The following is a 12492-nucleotide window of genomic DNA, read 5'->3' as shown; positions in this document are numbered from 1 at the left end:
TCAAATGAACTAAATTTTGCCTATCCTCCACTAATGCAATCCTACAGGATTTTTTTTTTCATTACTAGCACCAAATCTAACCTTTAGGCTTATTTCCATCTTCTCATGAATTACATAAAATCTTATATCTTCCTGATTCTTCTTTACCCTTCCCCTTGGGGCAAAACACTGCACATGCAAGAAAATAGACATGAAATGCAGACTAGATAGCACTGTAAGGTTGTGTTGTGCTACAGAAATGAATGGGGTTCTTGGCAAACCCCAAGACTTGCCACTGGTTTACATGTGGTATGCCTGATTGTCTGCATGCGGTAAATGACACTGGGGTCCATTAAGGTACTTTTATGTTTCTTCTTCATAGCCTTATAGAGAGCATGCATACAGCGAAAGACGCAGGTGCGCTAACATCTAGAGAGGATAGTGTAACCGCTCTAACTCCCTTTCCCTATAGACTTCTATGGGGAGTGCTACAAAATCCTACTGTGCTAAAGCCAACCGTGCATTAACAATAATAATACTTTAAATACCACGGTTCTTCCCTTAGACGAAAATGTTATTTTTCTTTATAAATCTATCATCCATCTATCTATCTATCTATCTATCTATCTATCTATCTATCTATCTATCTATCGCTATATACCTGTATATATATATATATATATATATATATATATATATATTTTATTTATTTATATAGGTATATACCTATAGCTATATATATATTTATATGGATATATGATATATTATAGAAAGATAGATAGATAGATAGATAGATAGAATAGATAGTGTCTCAATAGCAAAATTCAATTTTCTCTATTTAAAGGAATCAATGTGGGCTTGCTTTCACAGACAACAAGGCTATCCATGGTTATTATGTTAGCATAAAGTGCATTGTTTAACAATTGTTATCTGCTAAAGCCAATTATTGAGGGACATGTAGAAGAGTTTGCCTTAAGAAGTCTGCATTTCCAGCTCTTGAGAATTAGAAAGTCCACAAATTTTAGAGCTAAATTATATGTAAAGGGGAAAAAATGAATAATATATATTGAAAAGTTGTTTTATTACACATAACTAAATATTTTATATAAATAAGGAGTTTACTGATGTTTTACAGGGATATAAAAAGTCAAAATTAAATTGCCATGGTTCCGATAGAGCATGTTATATTAATAGACTTTGCTTCTGTTATCAAATTGACTTAATATCTTAGTATCTTTTGTTGAAAGCATTATTACTCAGGAGCAGCAACACTCTTCAGAAAGGTAGCTGCTGATTGTTGGCTAAACACATATACATTTTCTTATTGGCTCAGCTGATGTGTTTTTCTTGTACTATAACTCTTTTGTGCAATCCCACTGCCTGCTCTAAGGCAACAAATCACAAAAGACCAGGAGCTGAGAGTCAGCCCAGGTGGATCAGTCTGAGGGGATTTTAATCTGCCACATCTGAAGTGTCAGAAAGAAAACAGTGTATGTTCCACCACTGCTTCTTCACTTGTGGTTGCAGACTCACATGGACCTGTATAACAAGGGCTGCAAAGCTGCATCTGTAGCATTGTAAATGGTTCCTAAGTGGGGAGCAGCCACAAGATGGGAGTGAGAGGCCAAGTTACCAGTACAGTAATGGAAATACTTGTAGAGGGGGCATTGACAATTGCTATAGAGCTCAATGACAGGCTATTGTGTGTAAGTTAGAGCACTGGGATCAAGGTGCTTGAGATAATTAGATTAAATATAAGGTCACATAGTATTTGGACAAGGGACAATACATCTGTGCTTTTTATGTAAGTAAATTCCTGGTTCTGACTGAAATACCTTTGGCCATATGTGCTTTGTGCTGGTAACTGCTGGGTTCTTCTCAATGGGAACAGAGTCTTTGAGAGCTTGAATCACTTTTGTCACATTCTCACATCCAGTGATTAAAATCAAACACTTAAATAAATGGAGAAATAAATAAAAATTGCTGTGACTTTCTTAAATATTAGTTTTCTCAGTAGGGAGATTTCTAGGTGTTTTGACATATTATAAAAAAAAGATCTTATTATTAACAACATGGGCAAAAATAAATTGAATTAAGAATTCAGCACAATGTGTTCTTTTCTTAACAAACTCTGAAGTACTTGAGATTTTTATCAGCAAAAAAACTCATTATTATAGCTAGCATGTTTGTTTGATAGTGTACAATCGAAGTTACAGTCACTATTCATTTTCATTAATTCACTTGTGAGCAATCATATCCACTTATGGGAATGTAGTACACAATGTACTCTAAATGTCAAGTTGTACGTATAACACAATGACAGTGATTTAATTTGGCTTCACCCCATGCCCATTAAAACCTGTGGAGATATATCACCTACTCAATGTCACTTTCCTTTGGCAGTAAAGGCTGTACGTTTTTTTCCTGTGTTACAGGATGCTATATCCTATTTTAATTGTATGTCATTGGCTCCTGAGACCATGACTAAGAATACCTTTAACTTAAAAAAAAACTCAAAAAAATGATTTTCCTTTAAAAAAAATTGCAATATAACTTGTTTGCAAATAATTAAGGGTGTTAGATGTTTTTTTTTTCAAGCTATTATGAGAGCAGAATAATTTTCATGTGCCTTTGGAAAAGCAATATTTGGAACCAAATAAATCTAGAAACTATTTCTGCAATTTTAAGGCTGCAAGAAGTTGTTTCTTGTTAAAAGGTAGACATAAGCACAGCCATTTTTTTTTTTTGACAATTAGTTTATAGAAAAAAAGTCTCTAATTTCTTCCAATATTTATTAATGGTGTGACCCAGAATTTGCTTGTTAGCAACAAACTGTTCTCCATCTGCTTCCTATGGAGAGCATCTTCTAGGCAGAAGAGGAGCAGCTGGACAGCAGCTTAAACTGAAAGTTGAAGTAGTAGCTAGTGCTACTGTTGCAAACCACCAATAGCACAAAAACATAATTTATGTAAGAACTTACCTGATAAATTAATTTCTTTCATATTGGCAAGAGTCCATGAGCTAGTGACGTATGGGATATACAATCCTACCAGGAGGGGCAAAGTTTCTCAAACCTCAAAATGCCTATAAATACACCCCTCACCACACCCACAATACAGTTTTAACAAATTGCCAAGTAGTGGGTTGATAAAGAAAGGAGTAAAAAGCATCAACAAAGGAATCTGGAAATTATTGTGCTTTATACAAAAAAAAATCATAACCACCATAAAAAAATGTGGGTCTCATGGACTCTTGCCAATATGAAAGAAATTAATTTATCAGGTAAGTTCTTACATAAATTATGTTTTCTTTCATGTAAGTGGCAAGAGTCCATGAGCTAGTGACGTATCGGATATCAAATACCCAAGATGTGGAACTCCACGCAAGAGTCACTAGATAGGGAGGGATAAAAATAAACAACAGCCATATGCTGAAAAATTAATCCACAACCCAAAATATAAGTTATTCTCATAAAGAAAAGAAAAACTTAAAACATCAGCAGAAGAATCAAACTGAAATAGCTGCCTGAAGAACTTTTCTACCAAAAACTGCTTCTGAAGAAGCAAATACATCAAAACGGTAGAATTTAGTAAATGTATGTAAAGAAGACCAAGTTGCCACTTGCAAATTTGATCAACTGAAGCTTCATTCTTAAAAGCTCACAAAGTGGCGACTGATCTAGTAGAATGAGCTGTAATTCTCTGAGGCAGGGGCTAACCAGACTCCAATAAGCTTGAAGAATCAAATAGATTAGAAGTCTTCCTGAAATCTTTAGTAGCTTCAATATAATATTTCAAAGCTCTCACCACATCCAAAGAATGTAAGGATCTTTCCAAAGAATTCTTAGGATTAGGACACAAGGAAGGGACAACAATTTATCTATCAATGTTGTTAGAATTCAAAACCTTAGGGAAAAATTTAAATGAAGTCCGCAAAACCGCCTTTTCCTGATGATAAATAAGAAAAGGAGATTCACAAGAAAGAGCAGATAGCTCAGAAACTCTTCTAGCAGAAGAGATGGCCAAAAGGAACAATACTTTCCAAGAAAGTAGTTAAATGTCCAAAGAATGCATAGGCTCAATATGCAGGAGCCTGTAAAGCCCTCCAAACCAAATTAAGACTCCAAGGAGGAGAGATTGATTTAATGACAGGCTTAAATACAAACTAAAGCCTATACAAAACAGTGAATATCAGGAAGTTTAGCAATCTTTCTGTGAATAAAACAGAAAGAGCAGATATTTGTCCCTTCAAAGAACTTGCAGACAAAACCTTATCCAGACCATCCTGAAGAAACTGTAAAATTCTTGCAACTCTAAAAGAATGCCAAGAGAATTTATGTGAAGAACACCATGAAATGTAAGACTTCCAAACTCGATAATAAATCTTTCAAGAGACAGATTTATGAGCATGTAACATAGTATTAATCACTGAGTCAGAGAAACCTCTATGACTTAGCACTAAGCGATCAATTTCCATACCTTCAAATTTAATGATTTGAAAATCTGATGGAAAAACGGACCTTGAGAAAGTAGGTACGGCCTTAACAGAAGTGGACAAGGTTGGCAGCTGGACATCCGAACAAGACCCGCATACCAAAACCTGTGAGGTCATGCTGGAGCCACCAGCAACACAAACGATTGTTCCATGATGATTCTGGAGATCACTCTTGGAAGAAGAACTAGAGGCGGGAAAATATAAGCAGGTTGATAACACCAAGGAAGTGTCAGTGCACCCACTGCTTCCACCTGAAAATCCCTGAACCTGGACAGGCATCTGGGAAGTCTCTTGTTTAGATGAGAGGCCATCAGATCTATCTGTAGAAGACCCCATATCTGAACAACCTGAGAAAACACATCTGGATGTAAAGTCTGACGGCTGAGATAATCCGCCTCCCAATGTCTATACCTGGGATATGCACCACAGAAATTAGACAGGAGCTGGATTCTGCCCAAGCAAGTATCCGAGATACTTCTTCATAGCTTGTGGACTGTGATCCCACCCTGCTGATTGACAAATGCCACTGTATGTGATATTGTCTGTTTGAAAATAAATTAACAGTTCTTTCTTCAACAGAGGCCAAAACTGAAGAGCTCTGAGAATTGCACGGAGTTCTAAAATATTGATTGGTAATCTCGCCTCTTGAGATTTCTAAACCCCTTGTGCTGTCAGAGATCCCCAAACAGCTCCCCAACCTGAAAGACTTGCATCTGTAGAGATCATAGTCCAGGTTAGCCGAACAAAGAAGCCCCTTCAACTAAACGCTGGTGATTTACCACCACATCAGAGAGTGTCAAACATTGGGATTTAAGGATATTAATTGTGATATCTTTGTATAATCCCTGCACCATGGATTCAGCAAACAGAGCTGGAGAGGTCTCATGTGAGAACGAGCAAAGGGAATTGCGTCCAATGCTGCACTCATGAGACCTAAATTTTCCATGCACATAACCACTGAAGGGAATGACTGAGACTGAAGGTGCCTACAGGCTGCAACCACTTTCAAACGTCTCTTGTCTGTTAGAGACAGAGTCATGGACACTGAATCTATCTGGAAACCTAAAAAGGTGACCCCTGTCTGAGGAATCAAGAAACTTTTTGGAAAATTGATCCTCCAACCATGTTTCCGAAGAAACAAGACAAGTTGATTAGTGTGAGATTCTGCAGAACGGAAAGACTGAGCTAGTACCAAAATATCATCCAAATAAGGAAACACTCCAATACCCTGCTCTCTGGTTTCCATAAAGCAGGGCAGCAAGAACCTTTAAAAAAAGATTCTTTGAGCAGTTGCTAGTCCAAATGGAAAAGCAACAAATTGGTAACGCTTGTCTAGAAAAGAGAATCTCAGGAACTGATAATGATCTGAATGAATCGGAATATGAAGGTATACATCCTGCAATCCATTGTGGACCTAAAATATCCTTGCTGAATAAAAGGCAGAACAGTCCTTAACGTCACCATTTGAAAATTTGTACTCTTACATAACGATTCAAAATTTTTAGATCCAGAATTGGTCTGAATGAAATTTCCTTCTTTGAGACAATGAATAGATTTGGATAAAACCCCAGACCTTGTCCCTGAAAAGGAACTGGCATGACTACCCCTTAAAACTCCAGGTCTGAAACACACTTCAGGAAAGCTTGAGCTTTAACTGGATTTGCTGGGATGTGTGAGAGAAAAAAAATCTTCACACAGGAGGATTTACTCAGAATCCTATTCGAAACCCCTGAGAGACAATACTCTGAAACCATTGATTTGGAGCAAAAAACCTTAATCTGCCCCCTACCAGCTGAGCTGGAATGAGAGTCACACCTTTATGCGGACTTAGGGGCTGGCTTTTTGGTTTCTTTAATGGGATGGATTTATTCCATTTAATGAAGGTTTCCAATTGGAAACAGATTCCATAGGGAAGGATTAGGTTTTTGTTCCTTATTTGAATAAAAGAACGAAACAATTTAGAAGCTTTATGTTTACCCTTAGGTCTCTTATTACCTTGGAAAGAAAGAGATAGCAATCTAGACTTAAAAAGTCATATCAGCATTCCAAGATTTAAGTCTCAAAACTCTTGTAGCTAAAAATAGCTAAAGACATAGATCTAACATCAATCTTGATGATATCAAAAAATGGCATCAGAACTTATTAGTATGTCGCAGTAACAGCGAACAATACTAAATAAATCAGAATCCAAATCTTGTTGCGCTAAATCGCCAACAAAAAAGTTGATGCAGCTGCAACATCAGCCAAAGAAATTGCAGGCCTGAGACGACCTGAATATAAATAAGCTTTCCTTAGATAAGATACAAGTTTCCTATCTAAAGGAACTTAAAGTGTCAGTAAACCTAAAAAATAATGTTATATAATTCTGCACATAGAGCAGAATTATATAACATTATATTAGTGCTATCGTTATAAAAGCTTATATTCCCTTTTAATTTTTTTAAAATATGTCAGTTTTTCAGACCCGCTCTCTGCTCTCTTCTGAGCGGGTCTGTTTTTATTACACAGCGCATCAGCTAGCTGTATAGTCACAGCCCGGCCCGACAGACAGAGCAGGAGTGAGCTGCACTTAGTGTTATGGTGCGGTCGGCCCGGGCTTTTACTATACAGCTGGCCCGATGCGCTGTGTAATAAAAACAGACCTGCTCAGAAGAGCGCAGAGAGCGGGTCTGAAAAACTGACATATTTTAAAAAAATTAAAAGGGAATATAAGCTTTTATAACGATAGCACAAATTTAATGTTATATAATTCTGCACTGTGTGCAGAATTATATAACATTATTTTTTAGGTTTACTGTCCCTTTAAGTACTATCTTCCATAGGAATAGGGGTACGTTCAGCAAGAGTAGAAATAGCCCCATCGACTTTGAGGATCTTTTCCCAAAACTCTATAGAAATTGCTGGTAAAAGGATACCATTTTTTAAACCTTGAAGAAGGAATAAAATAAGTACCCAGATTATTCCATTCCTTAGAAATCATAAGAGAAATAGCATCAGGAACGGAAAAAAACCTCTGGCATAACCACAGGAGGTTTAAAAACAGAATTTACTAGTTCTAATATCAAGAGGACTAGTTTCCATGATATCCAAAATAATTAACACTTCTTTAACAAAGAACGAAAATACTTCATTTTAAATAAATAAGTAGATTTGTTAGTGTCAATATCTGAGGAAAGATCTTCTGAATCAGATATATCCTCATCAGAAGAGAATAATTCATTATGTTGTCGGTCATTTGAAATTTCATCAACCTTATGAGAAGTTTTAAAAGACCTTTATATTAATAAGAAGGCAGAATAGCAGACAAAGCCTTCTGAATATAATAAATAACAAATTCTTTAAATTTCATAGGTATAACATGTACATTAAAAGTTAAAGGAACAACAACAGGAAATGTACTATTTACTGATGGACACAATATCTGCATGTAAAAGTTTATCATGATAACCAATACAATGACATTCGGAAATATAATGCACTTAGCTTTAGTAGAACTGACATCAGGCAGCAAAGTTCCAACAGATACTTCTGAGGCAGGATCAGATTGAGACATCTTGCAAAATGTAAAATAAAAAACAACATATAGCAAAATTTGTCAATTTCCTTATATGACAGTTTCAGGAATGGGAAAAAAAATGCAAATAACATAGCCCTCTGACATAGAAAAAGGCAAGAGGCAAAAAGCAATGGGGCAAATAAATAATGAAAAAAGTTTAGCGGCAAGTATGACGCACAACGTAACTGAAAAATGTTTTGGCGCCAACCATGTCCGGAAATGACACACTCGCGTCACTAACGATGCAACCCTGTGTGAACCTCTGCGTCAATTATGACGCCGGAAATGACAAACTTGCGTCAACGGACGTGCCTTTCTCGCCAAAAAATTCTCGTGCCAAGAATGACGCAATAAAGTGTAGCATTTGGCGCACCCGTGAGCCTAAGTCAGCCCGCAATTTGAAACAAAGTAGTCAATTGAAAAAAGACTAAACCCCAGGTAAGAAAAATATTTCTTAATATTAACTTTCGCCAAATATGAAACTGACAATCTGCAAAAGGAAATACATGAATCTGACTCATGGCAAATATAAGAACAATACATAGCTGAGGTGTCTTAAGTAATAAAAACATACTTACCAAAGACATCCATCCACATATAGCAGATAGCCAAACCAGTACTGAAACAGTTATCAGTAGAGGTAATGGTATATGAGAGTATATCGTCAATCTGAAAAGGGAGGTAGGAGATGAATCCCTACGACTGATAACAGAGAACCTATGAAAAAGACCCCCATTAGGAAAATCATTGCATTCAATAGGTGATACTCTCTACGTCCCTCCGACATTCGCTGTACTCTGAGAGGAATCAGGCTTCAAAATGCTGAGAAGCGCATATCAACGTAGAAATCATAGCACAAACGTACTTCACCACCTCCTTAGGAGGCAAAGTTTGTAAAACTGAATTGTGGGTGTGGTGAGGGGTGTATTTATAGGCATTTTTTTTAGGTTTGGGAAACTTTGCCCCTCCTGGTAGGATTGTATATCCCATACGTCACTAGCTCATGGACTCTTGCCAATTACATGAAAGAAATTAGATTCTTTTTTAACAAGATCAGGATTGGCCACTAGCAAAAGGAAAGCTTACCTATTGAGACAGTGAAAAATCTTTCTCTCCTTTAGAGTACCAGTTATAATAATCTTATGAATAAATTAACTACATTTTTTTGTCACATGCTTTTGCTAGTGTTTTTTCTTTTTAAATACAAAAAATGATTGTTTATTGTTTATAGACAAATGCAACGAATATGGAAAATGTTGTGTTTTTTTGACATTTTTCTGGATCCAAATTGCCCATGTCTATTTAAATGGTGCGGCATGTCTAGATTAGAGAGCAATGGACACATTTTTAAAGGGACATTAAAAGTTAAACTTAAACGTACATTATTCAAACAAGGCATGACATTTTAAACAACTTTCTAATTTCCTTTTATTATCTCTTGCAATTTGTTGTTTAAAAGCATACCTATGTAGGCTCAGGAGCATCAATGCACTTCTGGAAGTGAGCTGCTGATTGGTGTCTGCACATATAAATTCTTCTTGTCATCTGCTCATCCAATGTATTTATCTAGCTCCCAGTAGTGCATTGCTGTTCCTTCAACAAAGGATACCAAGAAAATGAGGCAAATATGATAATACAGGTAAATTGGATAGTTGTTTAAAACTGTACTTTCTATGTGAAATATTAAAGAATGACTTTGGATGCTTCTAAGTAGTAAATTTTATTGTTGGATTTTTTTTATTTATGTTATAAAAGTTTTTACTTGTCTGTAGCTTTCCCCCCCCCCCAAAAAAAAACATAAATAAATAAGAAATGAAAGGGAGACGTGAAGTGTTAAGAGCAATTTATACTCTAAAAACCTTTATTTTGAGTAATGAAATAAATCTTAACATTTCCAGATCAATAGTTCACCTAGATATGTAAAGTACTTTTCTAAATATGCACTCATAACATAAACACACGCCATTATTATTTTTCAAAACAATTGTTGCTAGGCTACTAACAGCTGACTAGCAACTGAATTGATGTTGTGTTGGTTCAATTATGGATGCAAATAACTTCATGATGTGCAGACAATTTCATACTCACAAAAATAGATTCAAACATAACTGTTTATTTAAAAACAAGGAAGTAAGATAAAAAACAAGGGAAATATTAAGTGCCATTACATTGATTTTATGTTACTGCAAACAATACCTATAATGACAAAAAATACATTAATATTATATCATGCTAAAGTTTAAACATAATATTTACTTATTCCCCACACATTGGGTGATAAGTAACTATAAAGTAGGACTGGTCAGGGATCAAAAATAGGCCTGGGCATTTCAAGGTGGAGCAGACCACATGAGTGCAGCACCTCTGCTTAACAGCCACACAGAAAATGTACTTTCTGCTTTACAAAATAGGTGGACTGTAACAGCTTTATTATTGTTACCTATATTAAGAGAGGGTGGGGCTTCTATACAGCAGCAAGGCCTACATAACCGACAGGCCCACTGGGCATTTGCCTTGGATGCCCTTTGGCCAGTCCAGGCCTGGCCGGGGACATTAAACCGCTAGGTACAACTACAGTAGTAGCATGATTACTACTCACCATGCTAGTCTTTTTCTTCATGTACCTACAGCTCTCTATAAAGCCGTTCTCTAATACTAATACATTACAGAAGCCAGTTAGTAAAGCTCTGCTCTCTTTAAACTGGGTGCCGCCATCTTGTAACATGTCTTGTTGCATCCTGTGATAGAAGCAATGTGTTTTCACAGATCAGGGATGTTACAAACATTTTAATAGCTGTACATTGTACTTTTAGTTAGCTTGCAAAATAAAAAGCAGAAGTTCAACATAGTTTAAATGTTTGCAAAAAAAATAGAGCGCACAGAGGATTCAAGTGTAATTTTATTAAACACCAGTAAAATTGTACTTCCAAAAAATGCATAGATAAAAACGCCTATAAACAATAATGTATCCACAGAAAGCTGCTAAAAACAAGTCTCTGCCACAGATGCTTGCTCAGGGGTTTCCGGATCACCACCAGAGGTGCGGGCACGTGATTAGCCGATGCCGTTCACACTGTAAGAGGAGGAAAGTCTCTCAGAGGGGATTGTCAGTAAGATTACCCCAATGGGTTTTCCCTGGTCACGACCGGGCTTTCTCAAGAGAATTTTTTAAATCGTATGCCATTATCCTAAAAGGATATCCCTTAAATAGCAGTGTATTCAGACTCCGCCCCTGGAGGAGTGTCTATAAATCGAATGCCATTGGTTCTTCTTAGCCAACTGATGAAGGCTTTTAGGGTGTGTGTGTATTGGAGCCAAAAGCTAAATCGTTATATAATTTAAATGGTTTAAACATATAACTTATAATATACAACAACCATCTGTAAAATCGTCAAACCCTAAAACATGAGCCTAAGTTAAAAGGACCTTCTCATGATACAAAGCATTTGATTGAACTTATTTTACATATTACACTTCAGAAATACGAGTAATTAATATCGCTCTTCTAGTTCTTAAAAACAAATACATTGTCAAGAGGGCGTGCAAACACTAAAAACGTTAATAACAGTGGATAATTTATCTAAATCTATATATATGCTTGATTCCTTAGTGACATACGCTATGATGGCTAATAGTAAGCCCTAGATAATATATAAAAAAAATATACTAATTTGTTAAAAGGTTAAAACATCAAATCTTATGCAAGTCTTACAAAATTCATTAAAAACTTTACCATAAAAACCTAAATTAAAAATTACTTCATATTATGCAAAAAACTATGCTGTATAACTATACTAGTAAGATACAATTGATTGCTATCTGGCTACAAACAGAAGTCCCTGTGTGGTCTAGAGGATTCCTCAATTACATATAAGCTGCCACATCAATCTCTACATTTATGCCCATTGGATGTAAGCTTTTTAACTTATAGATCCAAAGGGTCTCCAGTTTTCTAAGCTCCAATAGTCTCTTATGTTTTGTCGGAGGAACCCACCCAATAACTTGTACCCTTAAAGAGGCAGGGGTACTATTATGGTACTCCATAAAATGTTTTGCAACATTGTGCTTAATTAGTTTTTCTTTGATATTAGAAATGTGTTCATTTACCCTGCGTCTGATTTGTTGTTTAGTGCGGCTCACATAAAGTAGTCCACACCCACACTCCAGGAGATATACTACAAATGTAGAATCACAGTTGCTTTTAAAACTAATCTCATAAGTGTCTGTTCTATCTGAATTTCTGAAAGTCCTAGATGTATTTATATGCTGACACATATCGATCAATTGTGCTTTAATACGTGCTTCTTTTATTTTATCCGGGTCATAGCCTTTTGTTAAAAAATGTTTCTCTAGACTATTGGCTTCTTCTTCAAAGTTACACATATATGTGCAATTTCTCCTAATTCTAATGTATTGACTGTAGGGGACATTGTTAATCCAGCATTTTTTGTGGGCACTCGATG

At 36.0% G+C, this 12492-nt stretch overlaps 1 protein-coding gene across 1 annotated transcript in view; it reads left to right on the top strand.

Moving 5' to 3' along the window:
- Positions 1-12492, top strand: part of WSCD2 (WSC domain containing 2) — a 344950-nt gene that overhangs the window by 136736 nt on the left and 195722 nt on the right. The gene's annotated exons all lie outside the window — the stretch shown is intronic.

Source organism: Bombina bombina, chromosome 2 (assembly GCF_027579735.1).
Source record: "Bombina bombina isolate aBomBom1 chromosome 2, aBomBom1.pri, whole genome shotgun sequence".
NCBI classification, from domain to species: Eukaryota; Metazoa; Chordata; class Amphibia; order Anura; family Bombinatoridae; genus Bombina; species Bombina bombina.
This window is presented reverse-complemented; position numbering and strand designations above follow the sequence as displayed.